The 24,058-nt window shown below is 45.7% G+C and overlaps 1 protein-coding gene across 6 annotated transcripts in view; it reads left to right on the top strand.

The window, feature by feature from the left end:
* The window catches only part of SGCG (sarcoglycan gamma), a 296,440-nt gene that overhangs the window by 268,989 nt on the left and 3,393 nt on the right, over positions 1-24,058 (top strand). The window lies entirely within an intron of this gene.

The raw sequence follows: 24,058 nt of genomic DNA, 5'->3' as shown, positions 1-24,058 counted from the left end.
CCCCTCAGCATAATTTGCCCTGCTGGGCTCTCACAAATGTGAGCCTTGATAATTTTTTCAAAGACTTTACCAAGGATGGAGGTGAGACTGACTGGCCTATAGTTGCCCGGGTCGTCCTTCCTCCCCTTTTTGAAAATGGGGACCACGTTGGCCCTTTTCCAGTCCTCCGGGACTTGGCCCGTGCGCCACAAGCGTTTAAATATTCCCGCCAGTGGCTCTGCAATGATGTCGGCCAGTGCCTTCAGCACCCTCGGATGGAGCTCATCTGGGCCTGCTGACTTAAAGGCATCCAGTTCTTCCAAGTGACTCTGCACCATCTCAGGATCTACGCGTGGTAGTCTGGCGCCTTGCTGCTGCCTCTCTACAACCCCAGTGAGAGACTTGTCGTGTCCCTCACTTAGGAACACTGAGGCAAAGAACTCGTTGAGGAGTTCAGCCTTGTCCCCCCTGTCTGTCACCAATTGCTTCTGCCCATTTAGCAGGGGTCCTATTCCTCCCTGGGCCTTCCTTTTACTCCCAATATATCTAAAAAACAATTTCTTGTTGTCTTTTACCTGGGTTGCCATCCTCAGCTCCATGGTAGCTTTGGCCCGCCTAACTGCCTCCCTACAAGCACGAGCAGAGGAGGTATATTCATCTTTAGTGATCTCACCTTGTTTCCACTTCTTATGTGCTCCCCTTTTGGCCCTTAGGCTGCCCTGGATTTCTCTGGTCAGCCAGGGAAGCCTCCTGGCCCCTTTCCCTCTTTTGCCTCGCTCGGGGATCGTCTTGCTTTGTGCCCGAAGGATTGTTTCCTTAAGGCACAGCCACCCTTCTTGGGCTCCCATCCCTTCAAAACTCCTACTCTGCAGTGCGTCCTTGACTAATCGCCTGAGTTCATTGAGATCAGCTTTCCTAAAGTCTAGCACTTTCACCCTACTAGTTACCTTACCCACTCGACATCTTATGTTGAATTCTATTATTAGGTGATCACTTTCTCCCAAATGGCTACCGATCTGGAGGTCCCCTACCATGTCATCCCCTGTTGGCAATACCAGATCCAGTATGGCATTCCCCCTAGTGGGACCATGTACCTCCTGTGTCAGGTGGAGGTCCTGTACACAGGTTAGAAACCTGAGTGAGCGGTGGGACTTTGCTGTCTGCGTCTCCCAGCAGATGTCCGGGTAGTTTAGGTCCCCCATGACTACCGCCTCTTTAGCTTTTATGGTCTCCGAGAGTTGCCTCAGGAGCCCCGCATCTATTTCTTCCCCTTGGTGTGGGGGTCTGTAGCAGACCCCTACCACCAAATCCCTTTCTCTTTGCCTCCCATGTAGCCTAACCCACAATCCTTCTACTTCCTCAACCTTGGATTCTGTCTTGATGAGGGTTGATGTATATTGCTCACTGACATAAAGTGCAACCCCCCCCCTTTCTTCCCCGACCTGTCCTTTCTGTACAAAGAGGGACTTTGGGTGTGGGGAGCCAGAGGATGGTTTCAGGGCAGCTAGAGAATTTGCAGGGAGAAGCAGTAGGTGCTGGAAGCTGGAGAAAGACTCCAGCTGCTGGAGAAAACTGCAAGACAGCTAAGAGGAGCTGGGAAGCTGCAGGATGGGGGGTGGGGAGGATTACAGAAGGTACATGGGAAGCCTGAAAACAGAGAGATGGACAGCAAAAAATCACAGGAAAAGCAGCAGGCAGCAGGGCAGCAGAAAAGCAGAGAAAGGCAGCAGAAAGTCACAGGGAGAAGTTAGTAGGAATTGAGAGGAGATTGGGAAACTAATGGAGAGGGGTGGGGGCTAGAGCTGAGAGAGAGAGAGAGAGAGAGAGAGAGAGAGAGAGAGAGAGAATGAGGCCGAAATTTAAGATAAGGAAGGGACTGGGATTCAGTAAAACATGACCCAACTCGGGGTTGCAAATGACAGTGGTTTTATTGAACAGGGGAGATGGTGACACAATGTCAAATTGGTTCCCTTGCACCCCCCCCCCCCACACACACACACAATGGCAGCAGGAGCTACAGAGGCTTCATACAGGGGCTAAAGTCCACTGAAGTACTGGAGGAGAGAGAGAGAGAGAGAGAGAGAGAGAGTGTCCAAATTGTAGGAGGAGGTGTGCAGGTAATATCTACCTATCCAGGCTGGAAAGGGGTCCTTGTCCAGTAGGTGTTGTCCAGAGGGGAGGTTGCCAGCAGAGCTTCTGGGTGGATAGGTGGTGTGGCATGGTGCTGGTCCAGATGGAGAGGGCATCCCACTGGTTCCGTCGTCACTGCCCCTTTTTATAGTGGCAGACCTTGTGTGACCCTAGTGACAGGAGGCATGCCCAGGCAAGGGTCAACCCCTGGCATACTGAGCATGTGTGCTCCATGCAGGGATATACAGTTTTGCGTGTCTGTAATGGTGAGAGTTGCTGGTTTTGCAGGGTCTTTTGTCTTTCAAATGCTGGTCTTGTCTCTCTTCCTGGGTGAGGTCCGTGGTTCCTGAATGAATCAATGCGAGGTAATGGCCCAGTCATTACAGGCCATTCAGTAGAGGCCTGCTACCATTGTATTTCAATCATTCCCAATCATTCTCATTCATCCAGGAAACAATTTACATGGGAGGGGTACAATGAATCGTATTGTTGCAACATGGGATGCCCAGGAAGCGGACACAAGATGGAGGCTTGACATATAAAATGGAAACTTGACATGACTTTGGTTCACTTACAAACACAGGCCTAAACCATACAATATCATTTTGAAACAATAAAATGATAACAATACAATATACAACAGTAAGAATCAAAACAAACCTAATAATAATACAATATAAAACAGTGGATATCCTAAGTCTGAGCTCACTTATACTTATCTATAGGGAAGAGAGAGGGAGAGAAAAGGTCAGAAATGGTTGGTGAAGGGGAGGGAATTCATTTTAAAATAAATCCCAAAAAAATGGGGGTTTTGCTACATCTTTTCCTTGTCATAGTCTAACATAGTGCAAAATTTGCTATGACTTTTTCTCAAACTGTATGCTGAGGACAACCATAGATCATTTCAGCCCAAAAGATTCTCCAAAATATTATGAGCAAGTTAATACATCACTGTAAAATGAACTGTTTTGCAGCCTTTAGCTTCAAATGAATGCTGTAATCAAGGGCCTTAATACAGTGCATTATGTATTTTGTAAAGAAACCAAAGCAGGAAAAAAACCAGCAGCTGCAAACAAGGGCATCAATCCTGCACTCTTGCTCCACATTAACTAAATTTCTACTAGTGAAATCATCAAAGTTTGCTTGGGCACATTAATGAGACTTGAGAGTGCCTGCAATTGATCCTCGAAAGATTAAGCATGCAGACTTTGGAGAGCTGTACAGTATTTAACCGTACAAATTTCAAGTTATGGCTAATGTTCCTATAGACTGATTGAGCACCACTGCATGCAGCTCAACATTTTGAAAGGGCATTAAAAGATTGTCTTAGCAACAGAAAGTATAAACCTTATGGGTAAATTGTACTTAACTGATTTCAAGTGGCTGTTCTCAAGTGAAATTCGTATTTGGCAGACATGTTTTCTTATTCCCTCTTTCATCCCTCTAATACAACAAGTGGCTCTGGTCGAAATACTGATTCCACTGAAGTCAGTGGATGTTTGCCATATCATTCCTTGTAGCTTTCTGGCCCTCACACCAGCCAAGTAATGATAAGCACAGCTTTGTCTGTAGCATGCCAACTCCTTTCTGAGCATCTATTAAAAGGAAAGCATAAAGTGGCACACAGTACTCATTATCTCAGAAGCTAAGAATATCACTGGTGAACTGCTCCAATCTTTTGCCAAAAAGTTCAGGAGCAGAATGCCACCCCCCTTGTGCCTTTCATAGATATGTAGCTGTAAAAGTATTGATGAAAACTTTTTAACAAAAAATGCATTTTCCATGATAATACAGTATTCATGAGTACTTTTTAAAGCTCCCTGTTAAGCAACAGACATGGTCTTTTGATATGGTCTCCCACAACATTCTGACAAGCAAGCTAATGAAGTACAGGTTGGTGGGATGAATGGACTACAAGGTGAATAGAAAATTGTCTGGACCATCATCGGGTTCAAAGATAGCAATCAATAGCTCAATGTCTGGTTGGCTGCTGGTATCAAGTAAAGTGTCCTAAGAGTCAGTCCTGGGGCTGTTTTTTTCAATATCTTCATCAGTGACCTGGAAGATGGGATGGAGTGCACCCTCGGCACTCCATCAGTGCAGATGACACCAAGCTGAGGGGTGTAGTAGATACACTAGAGGGTAAGGCTAGGATTCAATGCAACCTAGACAAATTGGAGGATGGGGCCAAAAGAAATGTCTTGAGGGTCAACAAAGACAAGTGCAAAGTCCTGTACATAGGACAGAACAATCCAATTCGCTGGTACAGGCTGGGGACTGACTGGCTAAGCAGTAGCTCTGCAGACAAGGCCCTGGGGTTTACGTAGTAGACAGTAAGCTGAATATGAGCCAACAGGGTGTCCTTGTGGGAAAGAAGGCTAACAGCATATTGGGCTACATTTAGTAGAAGCAGTGCCATTAGGTCGAGGGAAGTGCTTATTCTCCTCTATTCGGCAGTGGTGAGGCCACATCTGGAGTAGTGTCCAGTTTTGGGGCCCCCACTCCAGAAAGGAGGTGAGTAATTTGTAGAGAGTCCAGCAAAGGGCAATGAAAATAGTTAGGGGGTTGGGGCACATGACTTATAAAGAGAGGCTGAGGGAACTGGGATTATTTAGTCTAGAAAAGAGAAGACTGAAGGGAGATGTAATAGCAGTCTTCAAGTACCTGAAGGGTGGTTCCAAAGAGCATGGAGCTAGACTGTTCTCAATGGTGGCAAATGACAGAACAAGGAACCATGGTCACAAGTTGCAGCAAAGGAAGTTTAGGTTCGATATTAGGAAAAACTCTCTTTCTAGGAGAGTAGTAAAGCAGGCTGGAACAGGCTACCCAGAGAAGTTGTGGAAACTCTATCCTTGGAGGTTTTTAAGACCTGGCTAGACAAAGCCTAGGCTGGGATGATCTAGTTGCAGATAGAACTGCTTTGAGCAGAGAGTTGGACAACGTGACTTCTTCAAGTCCCTTCCAGTCCTAATTTTCTATGAGTCTATGGCTGCTTGCAAATGTTAACCATCCCCCCCCAAAAACAAACAAACCCCAGCACTTTACTTTAAATTTGGCACACTCCCAAGCCCAGTCCCATGCATGCCCAGAAGAGGCAACACCTTAGTTGAACCCAGCCAAGGTTCCCTCTAAGGTGCACACGTGTGCGGCCACACACAACTAAAAGTGTGGCCGCGCACAGCCTTTTCAAGACCGCGCACTAGGAGAGGCTGGGCTGGAGCCTGGCACAGGGCAAAGTAATGTACTGCTTCTTTCAGTAAAGCAAGTTTTGGTGGGAGCGTTTAATGTCTGCAAGCAGCTTATGGTTCTAATAAGAAGATTATTGTAGAATGATGTGTATTTTCAGAAAAAGAAAAATATTTGAGCTAATATTAAAGTACTTTATTTAGAAAAGAATATCACTTACAAAGAAACAAATTCCTATGTTTTATTTTGCTATTTTTAGTCTGATTTGTTAACTACTGCAAACTAATACATCTATTCTACCTTGCCAAACACCTTATGCCAAACACCTTACCTCCCACCAGTGTCAAAAGGACTTGCATATGTGTACTGAAGGAACACTATTTCCCCAAAAAGTTGTCAGAAAAGTTATTCTATTTATTTTTTGCATTTTCTTTCAAATAGCTCTTCACTGAATTGTTTGGTCTGCTTCAGAGCATCACAATTTTTGATTTTGTCTTAGCAGCTTGGGATGTTATGAACTTGCAGCAAAGTCTTGCATATTTCATGATTTTCTGGCAAATGAGATGATTCCACAAACCTTTCAAAATGCCAGTTTCATTATTGCATTTCAGCTATTATGCAGTACAGACCTGGCTTCAAGAAAATCTTTAACTCAAAATTTGATAAATGGCTATACTTAAACAATATGCCTGTTTAAACACAACAATTGGGACTTTTAAAAGACCTGTTTCAGTTTCACTATGTAGTATTGCAACAGGTATCCACTCTGGGCCAATCTAAACCTGGCCCGCCCACCTGTTCCTGGGGCAACCGCCCGCCTTCTCACCTGCCATGCCTTGCTGTTAATTGATTAATTGATGTTAATTAGCGGGAGGCTGCCCTTGTACTGCCCCACTGCCAGGGGGTGCTATCTGTGACTCCATTTCCTCCCCTACACCGTAGTCCACACCTCACCGATGGAATGGAAGTTGTGTCCCGGCCTTATTACAATCTGGCCCTTTTTTGTCCTCTCTGGGCCTTCCTTTCTTTGATATGCACCCTCTCCGGCGCTAGAGCTCTCCCCGTCCCTATTTCACTATGTGCCCTCTTCCCTGGGGCTCCCCCAACAATGCTGCCCCCTCTCTGGGGCCTTCTCAGTGATGCTGCCCCCTCTCTGGGGCCTCCACGCCCACACTGGGGCTTTTCAGCAACTGCCCCTTCTCTGGGGTTTCTCAGTAATGCTGCCCCCTCTCCAGGGCTCACCGTGCCCACACTGGGGCTTCTCAATAATGCCACCCCCTCTCTGGGGCTCCTCAGTAATGTTGCACCCTCTCTGGGCTCACCACGCCTGCACTGGGGCTTCTCTGGGGCTGGGGTCTGTGCACCCCGAATGCTGCACCCTCACTGGCGCTGGGGCCCCCATTCTGCTGTGGGTCCCCTATGAGGCCTCCTCCAACCCCTAATAGCCTCACCCAAACCACCGGTTACAAACAGCAACACAAACGTGAGCCATTTGGCTATAACATAAATGGAAGCCACCCAGCCATAACAACAGTCCAGCCTACCAGGGAATACTCCAACCCTCAGCCATGTCACACACTGCACTTTCAGTGAGGCTGCTCCTCTCTTCCATGAGAGAGAGAGCTCCTTCCTCCTTGGCTGTCAGCAGGGAACTGCCTCTGGCCTCAGCTCCTAGGGTTTATAAAGGAGCCAGGCCCTGCCCCTTCTGGTCAGCTGACCTCCTCTGGTTGTCCTGGCAACCAACAGCTGGGCTCCTTATTCACTGCTAGGGCTCCCTCCCTAGCAGTTTCCCCTCTTCAGGAGCAGGGCACCTCAGTGCTCTGCAACAAGTATATTTTTTTATGTGACAGTTTTATTTTGCTGTAAGTCATTTTTTATCCTTCCACTATATAGGTGTCTATACACACAGTGCATAGCACCAAGTTAAAAGATACTCTGTACGTCTGTTTCTGGTATTATCTAGTAAGAAAATAATTCACATTTATGTAAAACAAGTTTTTAAAATGGTCTTTTTATCTTATAAAATACCAAATGTATCTTGTAACCAAGATGATGGCTATTTTGTTTTTGTCAACTGCTTGTAAATGCACACTAATTATGAAGAAAGTAGTTGCTTTAGCCTAATTAAGGATGGAAGCATAATCCTAATTTGAAGCCTTGCTTTGCACCATTATAATTTCAGCCTATGAAATTTGTACAGCCTGAAAATTACCAGATGCACTCAGAAGGTAAAAGAAAATATTCATGCTCATTTTCGAAAAAAATTATTTTGCCTGGAGAAATGTAAAAAATACCCTAACTGGAATGTTTGACTTTCTTGATTTCCCTGTAATTCCAAAACAGCATCCTTTCTCTAAACATCTTCCTGAACACTCATGCTCTGGCTATTTTTGAAGAACATAGATTTTAATCAAGTCAGATTATTAAATATTTTTTGTTTGACTGTCAAAACTTTGGGGGCTGGGACTAGCCCTTGACCTAGGTTTTGAAAGTGCTTAGGCCATTGTGAGTGCCATAGCAATTTAATAACAAGAAGGGATAAGTTTGAGGCCTGTCCTGCTTCAAGTGAGAATTTAGTAAAATGATGCATTACATAAATACATTAGAACCCCTCTTTTGTCTGGTAGAAAATCAGACACATAGGAAAACCCATGCTGTATCCCCATGAAAATACTTCCCTTGAGGTAAGTTGCAAAAACTGGAGATTTTTAATTAGTCATTTGCCAACAGATGAATTGAACAGTGAATAAATGGGTGTTGTTTTTCAGTCACATTTTATCCATTATGGTTTATCTAATTAAATAGCAATTTAATTCAGTGTAGCTCTGAGTTAACATGTCAAAGTGAATAGAACAAATATGGACTATTAAATCATCTGTTTAAAAAGTAATGATCCCATCTTCAGATACAAATATAAAATTCAATACGTGAAACATAAAATGCTGTTTTTAGAAAAATAATCTTTTCAAAATAATGGGTCATTATTAGGGATACTCTGGATTTACATTGCTGTACATGTCAGAGATCAGAGTTTGGCTCCAGAAAGCAAAAGAATGTTTTTGCATTGAGGACTATGGAAAAACTGAGAAAGAGAAAATAGATTAAATAAGAGACTTAGTATTTTGTAGTTCTGACATTGTTTTAGAGGGCTATGAGTATTTAGTTTTGAGTTCTGATATCTGTGTCCTTATCTTACCCAGTGTTGGGAACATATAGTGAAACTCACTGTAATAGGTCGCCCTCCCCAGCACCATCTTCCGGGTTATCTGTGCCTTACATGGGGTGCCCTTGGAGTCCTCTTGGACCTCTGCTGTCCCGCTCTAATCTCGCCTGCCACATCTTGATGGAATTAGTATGCGAGCGGGAGACTGCCGATTATTGGGTATGTTGGGGTCTCTGCTAGGATGGTCTGACCCCTTTTTCTCTAGCTAGGCTTCTCCATCCAAACCCACCAAACAGGGTTAGATGCTGAGGCTCTAGCTCTTCCTTCCAGTGCCTGGAGGCTCTTGGCCCCCTTTTCTGCTCCCTTTGAGGCACAGCACCCCCTGGCCCAGAGGCACGCATGCCAGCCCCACAGCCAAAGGTGTCACAAGTTCTAAAATTGGGCGCGACCCCACCCATCCAAGCAATAGAAAAAATATACACTTGCACACACCCCTCCCCCCCCCAGGTGCTCCAGGCCTCCCTGGCCTTTTTAAGATCGTCCCAAAACGGTGCCCTTACTGGCACTCAGGCTTTTCGCAGCCCTGTCTCTCTCTGCACCTCACTGGCACCGGGGTCTGTGTCCTCAAAAGTTGCACCCTCACTGGTGCTGGTCTGTGCCCCCAAAAACTGCGCCCTCACTGGCACTGGGGTCTGTGCGCCCAAAAAGCTGCACCCTCACTGGTGTTGGGGATCCCACTCTGGAGTGGGTCCCCAAAATGAGGCCTCCTCCAACCCCTAATAGCCTTACCCAAACCACCAGTCTTATTCCATAACCAAAAGAAAACAAATAAACAATCCCATCCGTGGACAGTATCTGCCACCCCAAAAAAATGGGAATAAGGAAAGCGGTATGTCAGCTTACAGTTTCAGGGTTCGTGTTTCAGCTCCCCACCATCAGCTCCAGTCCTTGCTGCAGTGCAGCTGTCATCTCTCCAGGGCTTCTATAGTAGGCCATCTATAGTAGCCCCTCTTCCTGGCTTTGGACTTCTCACCAAGCTTCTCCCTGGAGCTCTGAAATGCACTCCTTCCCCCTTGGCTGCTGGCCCCCTTACTGCCATTCAACCCAGGGTTTGTATAGTCCTGCCTCTTCCAGTCAGCTGACTATCTATCCCAGTTCAGCAGTTAACCCCTTCCTCCCCAGCTTTCTGTGCCCAGAAGGTTCTGGCCTTGTAGGGGCGCACCTTCTTCCTCATGACGGAGTTAGGGTTCCCTGTCACACTCACATTTTTCATTTTGCAGAAAGACATAATTTTAGGGAACATTCCAACGAAAATAATTTTACAAAACAAAGCAGCTATTAGATATACATGGAGACCTCAATTCTAGTCCTGCTGTTTTGTTCTTCCTACTTTTGGGCCTGCTGGTTAAGGGAGCAGAGACCCCAAAGTTCCCCCAAGATATCCCAGCTCTTCTGCCCATAGAAGTCATAAAAAATCTCCAGAATTAAATGAGTTGGGTGGGAGTGTGCATCAGATCCTAGTGCTACATAGTATCCACACCTTCCATGTCCTCTCAAAATCTATACAACATTGGAACAAACCATGTCCATGAAATATATTTTACTGACAATTGAAGTATCACTTTTAGGACGAGAAAGAAATAAGTATTGACAAATGTTCTTTAGTATGTAGAGTGTGTAAAGACAAATGCTGTGCACATGTACAAGGTCCCCTTTTGCTGCCAAAGAATCGTCATACTTCCAGTGCACTCCTAAAGCCCATGTACTTCCTAGTATATCTCATTTTAAAGGGAAATATGCATATACAGAACAGATGGCTGTAATTTATTTTATGCAGAAGAACTGTTGCCACCCCATTATAGGCTGATCTATGTAGACTTAAATTGAATGATGAAAAAAAGGCAAGAGGTAATATGATCTGCTTTGCACCCACCAGAACAGGGGTGGGCCTATGGGCTGCATCTGGCCTGCTAGGCCATTCTATCTGAACCATGAGGCCCGTAAAAAATTTAGAAAATTATTACGTATTTGTCTGTCCTTGGTTCCTGTCAAAGATGACAGGAGCTAGGGATAGTAGGGCCCAGGGGAAGCCCCGGTGCATTCCTGCAACAGCAGAGCCCACCCAGCCCCTCTCCCCCAGCCAGAAGCCCCAGTAGGGGCTTCTGACCTAGGACCATGTGGCTCCTCATGGCTGCACCAGCGTGGGAAACTCAGGCAAGGGAGAGGGGAAAGGCAGGGGAGGACCATGAGCAGGGAATGAGCTGGTGTTGCAGCGGGGGAAAAGCAGCCCCTCCCCCACCCCATGACCTGTGCCTAATCAGGACAGCCCCATGCGGGCTGTGAGTGGTTGCAGCAAGGAGCACCAGCCATGGGGCGCGGGAGGGGCCACTTTTCCCCCACGCTCAGCACCAGCTCGTTCCCTGCCGGTGAGCGCAGGGTTGGGGCTGCGCACTGCCCCCTGCCTGTACCACAGGGCTGAGGGGGGCACTGGGAGTGAGCGGATGTGAGAGCCAGTGGGAGCGTGGGGTCCACACCGGTGTCCCAGGGCCAGTGCTGGCAGGGCCCAGAGCAGGGTGGCAGGAGCACAGGGTTCCAGCTGGCAGGGGCTCTATGGAGCCGGGCCAGCTCCCCCCTCTCCCTGCTGATGCAGCCCAGCCCAGTTCCACAGACACCTGCCAGCCTGTGCCCCGCTCTGGGCCATGCTGGTGCTGGCCCTGGTACATTGGTCCCAAGACATTGGGACATTGGTCCCAAGATGGTGACCAGGGGGCAAGGCACATGTCAAGGGGCAGGGCTACCCATGAGGCCTTCAACAGCTTGCCAAAACTGGGTAAGCATCCCTCCACCCAAAATACATGCCCGCCCCTGCACCAGAAGCACATCTAACTTGAAGAGTTTCTTCAGCCCTCCTTATCTCCACAGCACTACAGTCATCTCTTCTATTGCTACCCAGCCTTCCCATTTTAAATAGTGTCAAATGTGGAAATGTGAATACATGATCAGTCCTTATAATTAGCTACTTTCCTTGGACTGTCATTTCTTATTATAATCTCTCTGGGCTCAGTCCTGTGAATGGCTACCCACATGCATAGACCCATTGAAAACTCTAGGTCTGTTTGCATAAATTAGGCTATTCACTTGAGTAATGATTTGTAAAATCAGGCCAACAGTGCCTTAGTCATTTTTTATATGTAGGTATAATTATAATAAGTTTTTTACATTATGCAATGTATTCATTAAAGTTTTTCCATGTCTTTAATTTTTTCCAGATTTTGGTGGAATATAGTAATCATTGTGTGAGTGGTTCAAACAGTAAGGCTAAGTACAGACAGTCAAAAAGCCTGAGGCAGAATCAATCCAATCTATGCAGGTTTCTCTAAGCTGTGTAGATTGGACCATTAGCAAACAGAGCTCATGTTTGCTCTTCGGCTGGGAAAGGCAGGCAGATGTCTGTAATGTCCAAGGGCAGAAGGTGCGGGATGTCTAATATACCTCCCAGCCTGCTGAAAATTGCCGAGTGTAGCCGATCACAGCTGGGTAGGAACCATCCCTGATTGGCTGTCAGACACGCTTCCCAACCCGCTGTTGTCACCATGAACCCTCCCTTGTGCCAAGCCCCAGCTCTCGGCCAGCAAGCAGGAAGCCCCAGCATGGAGGGGGAAGGAAAAGAGAAGACAGGCAGGGCTTCCCCCATGATGTTGCTCCCTGCCCAGTCCATGGCCAGTGAGCAGGTAGCCCCAGCTTGCAGGAGTGGTGGGGGAGGTGAACACAGGCAGGGCTTCCCCCTGGCCAGCAAGCAGGCAGACCCCAGCTCAGACCCCAGACCCCATTGGTGAGGAGCTTCGTTCCTCTGCCTCCCCCCAGCTGCCATGCCAGGATGACAGGTGCAGCCTGGAGAGCTGAGGCTTTGCCTTGCAGGCAGGGTGGGCAGGGCAGCTCCACTGGAGTAGAAAAGCACTAGCAGAGACTAGCTTGCCCATCCTGTGAGGGGCAGTTAGTGGGGTCACTGCCAAGGAACTGAGACATAATATGAGTTGGGAGGCAATCTAGAACAGAAGTCTCATAGACCAGTCTTCCCGAAACTGATTAGATCTGATACTACATCCATCCAGGTCTATCTTAAACTGGGTTCCACCATTTTTAAACCAGTCTATGTGCATTAAAAGTCTGTTCTGTTACAGGTTTCTGATCACTTATACTGGTTTATGTGTAATTTCTGTCCCTAGCCTAAGAGGCTGAAGAATGGTAAACTGGGAAGCATTCACGTGACCCACTTAGTGGTTTGTTTCGTGATCTTCATTATAGTTTAGAGAAAGCAATGCATTTGCTCAGACATATTGCAGCAGAAGTGCTGTAGCTCCAAACTGCCTCATGTTGCTTTCTGAATTTACTTTGCCTACATTTTCATTTTCCTCATCAGTCCTCTTTCATTTTTTTAAGCTGCCTCTTCCTGTTCCTATATTCTTACAACTGCAAATGAACACATGTTAACCAGCATTTCCAAATCCAAAATAAGAGGGAAAAAGGGGGGACAGGAGATATTTTCTATATAACTGCTTTGTTGTATGACTCTAGCAAAGTTTATATCAAATCTTAAAATAGTTTTTTGCCTTTTTATGTGTATTTTAATTACACTAAAGCCTGATGAGAGGAATATAAAGAACACTATATCAGTGTAAGTAATACATTAATATATTTTATGAACACTCTTAAAATCAATATAGGCAAGCTTTAAAACATTAGACAATCTATCTAATGAAAATACATTATTAAATTAAGCCAGTATATAGTATCTACCTGTACCTATACCATGGTTTTTCCACATCATTTAAAGAGTTACTCAAAAAAGGATTTTCAACAATATTGAAAAAAAAATTGGAAAAAAGTACATAACAAATCAATATCTAAATTTGAGCCTGAAAAACTAAGTACAAATGTGAGCTAGCTTAGATATAAAATAACATAAATTGGTCCCATAGATTTCTGGATTAATATGTGTTTCTTCATGCAAGACTATTCTCATTAAAGATTAGTCAGGACTGAAATATGTAATCTGCCTGGTATGCTACATGAAAAATCCAAGTCAGAAACTTGGCACAATGTACATAAGATAGAGCACCCATTTAATAAAAATTCTTTAGCACACTTATAGCTTGCTATTACTAGACTTGCAGTCTCTCCTAGCTCCTCTATTCTTTACAGGTCTATCATTTTACATTTCTTTAATCAAGCTTATTTTTCATGATGCCCAAGCAAAAACTGGAATTTCAGCTAGTCCAAAGGATGTCACTGAGCATGAAGTTGGAATAGATGTTCAGTATTCAACTTCTGGTTTAATCCAGCCATGCTCAATGTTTTGGCCCCACAGGCAGAATGACTGCTGCAGGGCTGGTCTGCAAATTGAATCCAGCATAGGGTCAGTTCTCAGGATCAGTCTGCAGATATGAGCTGGTCTGCCAGCCCAGCCCCAGATGCCAGAACTGGCAACAGAGTGATCCCATGTACCAGATGCAACTGCAATGTGACCCCGCACCCCAGCCCAGCACCACAGGCTGGATCTGGCTGTGGAGCAACCCCACATGACATTCTGACCCTATGTGCCAGATCCAGCTGCAGAGCATCCTTGTGCACCAGCCTGACCTTGCAGACTGGCCTGAATCCATGCACCAGATGTGTCCACAGAGCCACCCCACATGCTGGCACCATCTGGCACATGGGCTGCGTCATCCAGCTTGCAGTGATTTCCACATGTCTGGAAATTTGGTGGTGCAGGAGTGGTGGCAACATTAATTGCCACAGCTTCCAGAGTCACAGCAATCAATGCTGCCACTGCTCTCTCTGCACCAGATTTTCAAACGTGGGGAGCCCCATGGGATGGATCAGTACACTAATCCAATCTATCCATCTAACACTATAACAGTATTCCTCTGTATTCCTCAGTATTCCTCATTCAGCTCCTGAATCCTGTGACTGGAGATCTGTACTGGCTGCTCTGTTCCCTTCCTTTGGTCTTCTCCTCCTTTCCTGTCTTCCTCTCTCCTCTCCAAACAGGGTATGAAGGCCAGAGCCCTAACCACCAGTCCTCCGTTCCTTTCAGTTGCCTGGCCAAGTTGAAGAAAATTCCCGTCAGTTAGATACCAAAGCCCAGAATAAGCCTTTGTAGAACCCAGTCTTTTGTGAAAATAAACTCTGTCTTATATCTGTTTCAAGAAAAGTTTTAGCTGTTACATTGTGCACAGCTTTTGGAAACATATCAAAGAAAGGAACAATTGTAACTTTATCCTTGTTACACAAAACTGCTTTGTCAGTAACTTACACAAAATGTATTTGATTCTAAAATATGTATTTGCAATATCAAATGTGATTAATTTGTAATTGAGTGATGTATACAACTGTGTAGATACCTGTAAAAATAGTCCCTTGTCATTTCCAAAAAGTCCCCGGTAAATCATGTGAAAAATCTGATAACCTTCAATGAAAATTTCAATTAATGTTAAGATGTTAAAGCAAAAAGTAACAGAAAAGCAACTTAGACTGCTTAACAAAGGCTAACAGCAACAATATTCATTCTAATTCAGTACAATCTGGCTTACAAATTAATCATGACAGAAGTCCCTGCATTTGCAGTCTTAGGAATCAGTAGCTGAATTAGTTTTTTTTATATGGTCATCGATGTGCAACAATGACAGTTATCCAATGCAGATAAATTACAGTAAAAACCCTCTTGTTTTCAAACTGATTGGAGGTGAATAAAATATACTACTCATACAGATGTTAAGGGAGGGCCAAACTTTTGCCACCAATGACAAGCAAGGATTGATTCATTTTCATCCTGCAGATACACAGAGACATGATATGGAACCTCACTGACAGTGCTCAAAAGATGTGTTACAATCCCCATTTCCTCCACAAAAACACCAGCTCAATTTAACCTCCCCCTTCCTTGATTCTAATGTATCACTTATATTATGAAAGTACAGAATGAATCCCCCTGAGCAGAAAGGAATGGATCCAAAAGAATCTCTGTAAGTAACACGTGTCCTTTAACCACTTCTCCCACCAGAGTTCCAAAGAATGGGAAAGACTAGGGGGCATGAGAAACTCAGTCATATACACACAAGCAGCAAGAATAGATAAGCTCCATGCCCTGGCCACGTCCAGATAAGCGTGGATGTTTGGTTCCCCGGGGACAAGTAGTAGTGGCACACCATGCACCGCAGGTACTTGTCCATGGAAAACGCTCATACAACGCTCACTTTTGCATGCCAAAATCAAGTCAGATCATTGGTTCAGTGTTCCCTTGGTGCAGAAATCTGTCAGGTGCCATATCCAGGAATATCTGAGCCCTATGATTATTTATCATATTTATTCTCTAATATATAGCAGGGAAGTTTAAGTTTCTGTTATTTCTGTAACATCTAGGTTCATGTCCTGTATCAGTTGTTCATCTTATTCTATGTCATTGCCTAGGACTTTGTACAAGCATGCAAGACTTTCATTTGTTTCTTACTAACCAAACCCAGTTCCCTGAATGGAGTTGGCACAGTCCTTTTACTAACTGTATCATCCACCTGAATCAGAGATCGTGGTGGCAGTCCCTGATGGTATGACAGTCTTCCAGTAAATAGGCAAGTCAACAGTGAGCCTGGAGATGACTGAAGAGACTGATCCAAGATCTGCATGTTTAACTGCAGATATGGGGCATAGTTCTGAAAGGAAGGAGTGGATCCCAGTGGTGTCAGATCACAGCTCTTTTCCTTTGTCTCTCAATTCTATCCACCTCCATCGTGAGGGGCAAGCTTGCTCAGAATTATTATTGTCTTGTCATACATCATGGTGCCACTTGGGACAATTCAGTGCATAAGTCTCCAAGGCACTGATGTTAATACTATGTTTCTTCAGGTTGAGATTGGCATGTCCTTGAATGTCTTCTTTTGTGCACCTCTAGAACAGTGACCATTGGAGATTTGGGATTATGAGACCTGTTTTGGAAGCCAGTAATCAGGCATCCTTATGACATATTCTGTCCAATGGAGCTGGTGCTGCATAAACATGGCTTCGGTGCTGGGGGTGTTTGCTTGATATGGAGGATTTTTCAGAGACATTGCTCATGGTAACATTCCAAGGCTTTTAGATGTTGTTGATATCATCTGTTGCTGTATCCTTTTCCTGTGTATAGAGGCAGAACAATGCAGCTTACTGCCTGGGACAGTTGTGACAAAGGAGCAGTGGTGACTTCCCACTGCCAGTGTAGCAAGACCCCCTAGTTTTTCTTTTTCTTTTTCTTTTTTTTTTTTAACGCATTCCCTCCCCTTCCCCAACCATTTTTGACTTTGTCTCTCCCTCTCCATTCCCTATAGATAAATATAAGTGAGCTAAGACATAGGATAAGCTTCAGCATTATATTTTGGTAGCGAGTTCTATTTACTTTGTTTTTTCTCCTTCTTTATATTATATAATTATTATGTTTATATTGATTTTTACTGTTCTATATTACTGTTTTACTGGTACTGTATGATTTAGGCCTACATATGTAAGTTAGCATAAGTCATATCAAGTTTCCATTTTGTTTGTCAAGTCTCCATCCTGTCCCCAGGCTTCGCTGTGTACCCCATGACTCACACCTACCCCTCCTATGTAACTTGGTTCCTGAATGAATGGGGATGAATGAGGGTACTTGAGAGACAATGGCAGTAGGTCTAAAAATAGCTCCCTCAGAATGACCAAACCATCAACACCAATACCTGGACCAAGGACCCAGCCCTTGGCACCACCCTCAACATTCAAGAAACAAAAGATGAGGCAACCCACCATTGTGCCAAGGCTGCACATGCTTAGTAAAAACACCTGGAGCCCTCTGGGACAGGACTGGCCTTGCCTGGACAGGCCCTCCCCATAGGAGATTAGAGGTAGTCTGCCCCATAAAAGGGGTAGTGAAGACTAACTCCTTGGGACACCCTCTCCATCTGGATCAGCACCACGCCACACCACCTATCCACCCAGAGGCCCTGCCAGCGACCCACCTCTGGACAACACCTACTGGACAAGGACCCCTTTCCAGCCTGGCTAGATAGCTATCACTCCCCACCCCCTCTTCAACCAAGGACTTGGACTCTGCTTCTCTTCCCTGCCTGGATTCCAGCCCTTCCACTGAGTCTCTTTCTCCTGCTGCCATTGTGAGTGCTTGTGTGTGTGTGTGTGTGTGTGTGTGTGTATGAACCAATAACTTAATAACTTCATAGGACTGTGTAGTGTGTTGTCTGTTTAATAAAATTGTTATTTGGACCCCTGAGTTGGGTTTTGTTTTACTATGGTTCGGCCCTGCCCCAATCTCTGCTCCTCGCCCCCCTAACTTCTGTCTCATTTCTCCCTCTCCTGGTTCTGGCTCACCGCCACCTCCAACACCTATCCTGAGCTCCTCTATGCCTCCAAGCCCCCTTTGCCACTGTCTTATCCCCACTGCCTTTTCCTTCTCGTAGATTTCATAGACATTTGGGCTGGAAGGGACCCCAGAGGATCATCGAGTCCAGAACCCTGCCCTAGGGGCAGGAAGTCAGCAGGGATCAGCAAGATAAGCATCCAAATGTGTCTTGAAGGTGTTCAAAGTGGGTGCTTGAACTGCCTCCAGTGGCAGTCTATTCCAAATCTTGGGGGCTCAGACAGTGAAAAAGTTCTTTCTTTTTCAACCTAAATCGGTTGCAGCAGAGTTTGTGACCGTTCGATCTTGTCATCCCTTGGGGCGCTCTGGTGAACAGACGTTCCCCCAGATCCTAATGAGCACCCCTGATAAACTTACAGGTGGCCACAAGATCACCGCTGAGCCTGCGCTTTTCCAAGCTGAAGAGCCCCAAGGTCTGTTTTCCTGACCTCTGATCATGCACGTGGCTCTCCTCTGCACCCTCTCAAGCTTCTCCACATCCTTTTTGATTTGTGGAGCCCAAAACTGGACGCAGTGCTCCAGCTGTGGCCTCACCATGGCCGAGTACAACGGGAGAATGATGTCCTGCGATTTGCTTGAGAAGCATCTATGGATGCAAGCCAGTGTTTTGCTTGCTTTACTAGCTGCAGCATCACACCAAAGGCTCATGTTTATCTTGTGGTCAACCATGACCCTCAAGTCCCTTTCATCTGTGGTGCTAACCAGCGTAGCACTGCCAAGCCTATAAGCATGCTGCAGGTTTTTCCTCCCGAGGTGGAGAACCTTGCATTTTTCAGTGTTGAACACCATCAGGTTCTCATCTGCCTATTTCATGAGCCTGTCAAGATCTGCCTAGATCACTCTCCTGTCCTCAGGTGTGGATGCTTTACCCCAGAGTTTGGTGTCATCGGCAAACATGGCCAGTCCACTTTTGACACCAATGTCCACATCACTGATGATGTTAAATAGTATAGGCCCTAGGACAGAGACTTGAGGGACCCCACTGGTGACCACACACCAAGAAAATTGGCTCCCGTCGACCACCACCCTCTGGGTCCTACCGCAGAGCCAATTCCCCAGCCAGCAGATTGTGGTGAGGTCGAAGCTGCAGTTATCCAGTTTAGCCAAGAGGTGATCATGGAATACCAGATTGAAGGCTTTTTTAAAGTCAAGATATACAGCATCAATCTCTTCCCCCTTGTCCTGGTGATAAGTCACCTGGTCATAAAAGGAAATGAGATTGGTCAAGCAAGACCTACTCGCAACAAACCCATGCTGGGTATCCCTCAGGATATTGCCTTCAGCTAGTCTGTTAAGGCTGGCCTCTTTGATAATCTTTTCCAAGACCTTCTCCAGGATAGAAGTCAGGCTGATGGGCCTGTAGTTTGCCGGATCCATTTTCCTCCCTTTATTGAAGATAGACACAACATTGGCCCTCTTACAATCTTCGGGCATTTCACCAGAGCGCCAAGAGCTGTCAAAGATCTGTGCCAGGAGCTCAGCTATGATGCTCACCAGCTCCCTGAGTACCCTTGGGTGTAACCCATCAGGTCCAGCTGACTTGAAGGTATCCAACCTGTCAAGGTGTTCCTTCACGAGGTCAGCTTCGATGGAGGGCAAGGAATCTCCCTCACCTGGGCCTCCCTGACCCACAGTGGGCAGGGCTGTCCCATGGGACTGGTGAAAAACTGATGCAAAGTACCCATTTAGCAAGTTCGCTTTTTCTTGGGTTGTCAGTTGCCCCATCTGGTTCAGCAGAGGTCCAATGTTGCCCTTGCTTTTACTCCGGCTCCCCACATATCAAAAAAAGGACTTTTTATTTTCCTTGATATTTGTAGCCAGTTGGAGTTCCATCGCAGCCTTGGCTTTCCTGGGTTGCTCTCTGCAAGTCCAGACCAGAGCAGAGTATTCCTCCTTGGTGGTGGTTCCAGTCCTCCATCCTTTGTATGTCTTCCTCTTAAGATGCAGAAGGTCCACTAGTTCCCTGGAGAGCCAAGGGGGCTGCTGTGCCCTTTTGCTGCCTTTCCTCCGAGATGGGTTAGACTTTGCTTGCGCATCCAGGATTGCTCCCTTGAGCAACCACTCATCCTGAACTCCCCTCTCATTTTCCCTTGAGCAACCAGGTTTCTGTCTCAGTTTCTTTCCTGGCTGTCTCCTCCTTGCCACCACTTATCTGCTCCCCCCAATCTCTAAGCTGTCAGCCTGTTTCCAGCCCCAAACTCCCAGGTTTCTGCCTCTCTCTCTCTTTTCTGGCTGTCTCCTCCTTGCCACCTCTTATCTGCCCCCTCCTCAATATCTCAGCTGTCTGCCTCTGTTTCCAGCCCCAGTCTACCTTAAGTAAACCCAAGCCTCAGTTTCTCAGCCAGCTTCTCTGTAGTCCACTGGTTCTAATCCTGGTTCTGGCAACTTTCACTCCCTACACTTTAACTCTGTCTCTCACTTTAACCTTCCCCCAAGTATCCTAGGTATTCCAAGCACACACATACACACTGTAGCATCCAAGTTAGGAACTTACCTGTGTGTATGTGTGTGAACTGGGGAGTGTGTGTGTGTGTATATATATATATATGTCATTGTGTGCATGATATATGAATGATCTGTGTCTAACTTTTGGGGTATATAGTGTATGTCCTTGAATTGGTAATAGGTATGTATGTGCCTAGGCTGGTTTAGATGTGTATGTGCCTGAGTTGGTAGTGTGTGTGTGTATGCATCTAATTGATTTGTGTGTTTGTATATGTGCAATTGTGTCACACCCTCCTGTCTAACAGTGCAATACTGAAATCCTAAGAGTTGGCCTGACCCCACAGGGCAATACCACCATACCACTGGCACAATTATTATGCACTATGCTAGCAGCAATTTCTGCCCCCCTCTGATCTTGGTGCCTGGGGCAGCTGTCCTGGTCACCCCACCTTAGTTATACTACTGTCTGTATACTAAAATAAGATGTGGAAATTAAATGAGTTTTTCCCAATATTCTCCACTTTTTTCTTAATTTAAAGTTCTTCTTAATAGTGCTGCCATCCTCAATCCCAGAGGGGCATTCCCCCAGATACAAAGGTGGACTCCATCCTTCAAGAGTCCTGTTTTCTAAATGCATACCAAAACCTTCTTTATAATCCTAGACCCATCTTCATTTCACTTAACTAAAATCATGGTTTATTGTCAGAACTTAGCAAAATCCAGAGTCTGAGTGTGCGGTTGGTTGCTAGGGAGTATTTTTGCCCTTGTAAGCATTTAAAAAGACAAAAAAAAATGGTGTTTTACTTTAAATTCAATGTGTCTCCATACTGAGCCTACACATACCCAAAGAGGCAGCGCCTTAGTTGGATCTGGCTCACCTCACATCTGTGTATATTAGGCACTTTACTGGGGCTTTTTTTGGCACTTAGCCAAAATAGCTGACTGAAGTGCCCGATCTGTACAGATGCTGCAGAGCCAAGTCTAAGTAGCATGCTGCTTCTTCTGATAAAGCACTTTTTTGGAGAGGAGTGTGGGGGTGTAGAAGTTAATGTCTGCAAGCAGCCATAATGTCTATTTTCCGTGTCACTTCCTTCAGTTCACCAATGGATGGCAGCTGGGAGCTTCTTCATGTTCTGCTACAGAGCACAGACACACAGGAAGGATCTGAAATGGAAAAAGTAATTATGATAGGTAGTCAGTAATGCCAACTGTCATGAAAACATCATGAGATTTGGGATTTCTAAGTCAAAATAACTGACTCATGATCTCTCAATCGAACTCTCAAATCTCCAGATTTGTCCCAGCTGGTAATTTAGTGGCAGGGAAGGTGCAGGGTAAAAGGGAAAGGGTGAGGGGAGGGGGAGATTGAGGCCCCCACGGTAAGGAAGTGATTGGGGCAGGAGCAGGGGCTCAGGTGAGTGGGGCCCCAGGGCTGGGGTGAGTCATCCTGAGCCAAGGGGAGGGGCTCATCCCCCCACAGCTGTACACACCCTCAGAGGAGGCATGGGGGCCTCTGCCCTCACGGGGCAGAAGCAAGCTGCCCACTGTGGGCTCAGGACTTTGTGCCCTGATGCCTTTGCCTAGGGAGCTGAGATGCATGACACCATTGCTGCCTGGTGGCCAAGCAGGGGACATGGGGCATGCTGGCCATGCAGCACGTCCCCTGCCCACCCAGTGGCAGGAAGCACGCTGGTGTCATGCATCTGAGCTCCCAAGGCAAAGACAGCAGGGCACAGGGCCTCGAGCCTGCAGCAGGCAGTCTGCCTCTGCCTTGCAGGGGGTATGTGCCCCTCCATGACTCCCCCAGGGATGCACGCAGCTGCAGGGAGCCTCATACCCACCATGCCTCTGGACAGCTTGCCCCAGCCCCAGGGCCCCATTCGCCTCAGCCCCTGCTCCTGCCCCACTCCCTCCCCCAGTGTGGGGGCCTCAATTTTCACCCCCACCCCTTCCTTCTCCTCCCACTCCTTCCCCTCCACTTACCAGCTGGGTGCTGTCTGTGTCAGTCTGTGTGGCTGTGTGTCTGCTCCTCACTCCCAAGTCACAGCACCCCCAGCCCTGATGTTGCCTCTCACTCCTGGCCCACAGTACCCCGCATCCTGCCAGGGTGTGTGGGGACCCTCCCTCCCCGGGCCCCAAACCTCCTCCTCTCACCACACACCCACAGCCCCCCAGACCTTCACAAATACCCGCTCCCCTCCTACACACACACGCTTTAAAAATATCATCTCATGATTTACATGCCAGTCTCTTGATTTTTAAAGAGTTCATCTCCTGATTTTTGGCATGGTGGGGTTGGCAATACTGTGTAGTTATAATGACTGACAATTTGCTTACTTCCTCTACCTCACAGTATCTGTCTTTAATGCAAGATATGCAGGGTGTGGATATGAACTACAAGGTTCTGTTATATAGCAATTTCTTATGGTAATTTTTATGGCTATTTTTATGATAAACTGTAGCCAGTTTATCTCGCTTTGCTAGAAAAAATGAAGTATTACAGAGCCAACCTCTGCTCCCCTTCTCTAATCTCTGGACTAATTTTAAAAAGGGTATTCTCAGAATCACTTCTTCATCTTAAGAAACTTAAACTTGCCTTTAAACGTAACCCCCTCCCTCTCTTCTCCACCTCCACAGCTTCCCTCCATCCCTCTGTGTTGATAAGCTTACCAGGCCGGGAACCAGAAAGCTCTTTTTATTCCCTCCACTCAGACAGCTATTTTGTTCTCTATCAGAAGGCTGAATTCTTCATAACTGAAATAATTCAAGTTTAAAAATGACACACCAGTGCCAACAAGACCAAGACTTTGATTCTTTCTAGTTTTTAAAAACCTGAGGAAATAAATTAGTTAAGAAAATATAAGGCCCTCCTTTGTTTCACTTTCTTCCATATAAGTTTTTGAAAAACAGCACAGAAAGAGAGAGAGATAGTTATGTTCTGTATCCTCCTGTGTAAAGTTTGGCCAAGTGTATAGCATTTGGTCCGCTGTCTTCTGGAAAAGATAGCAAATACACAGATGGAAACAAAATAATATGTAGGAGTCTGATATTGCAGAGCCCTGATCACCCCCATAAGACCCAGTCCTTACTAGGCAAGCATGAAACAAAGCCAAATAAAAACATGTCTAATTGCAATGTGTTCTCATTTGGATTTTTTATAAATGAACAAAAAAGCTAGCTCATCCGTTTCCATTTCTATTTCTAATCTTCACTTTTTTTTTTTTTTTTTTTGTAAATAATGCTAGAAACCAAAGCAGGGAAATAGTGTCAAAGTGATGTTGTTGCCATGGTGGTACAGCAAATATTTGAGAGGCAAGAATTCTTGGGTTTTATTTCTTTTATTAGATCAACTGTGTGGTTGAAATAGATTTCGACAAGCTTCTGAATGCAATGAATTTTTCTTCAGCAGAGGAACCCTGTTCTCTTTGAAAACAGAACTTTATTCATCCCATGTAGCTGGCACACCAAAGCAATTAGTCATCAACACAGTCCCTTTCTGCCATCTTGTGGCATTTCAGTGTTAGCGTGGTTCCAGTTCAGAATAATGTGTTTAGAAGTTCAGAAGGACTTAACCTTATTATTTTTAGCTGTATTCATGTAGTGGGTATGGATTAATTCCGTGTCATTTCCAAGAAAGTTTTCTAGTCCCAACTGTGAGTTTACAAATATTCATATGAATTTACTGAGTGATAAATGCATGGAAAAACTCCTATTGA

Source organism: Alligator mississippiensis, chromosome 1 (genome assembly GCF_030867095.1).
Source record: "Alligator mississippiensis isolate rAllMis1 chromosome 1, rAllMis1, whole genome shotgun sequence".
Classification (NCBI taxonomy): Eukaryota; Metazoa; Chordata; order Crocodylia; family Alligatoridae; genus Alligator; species Alligator mississippiensis.
This window is presented reverse-complemented; position numbering and strand designations above follow the sequence as displayed.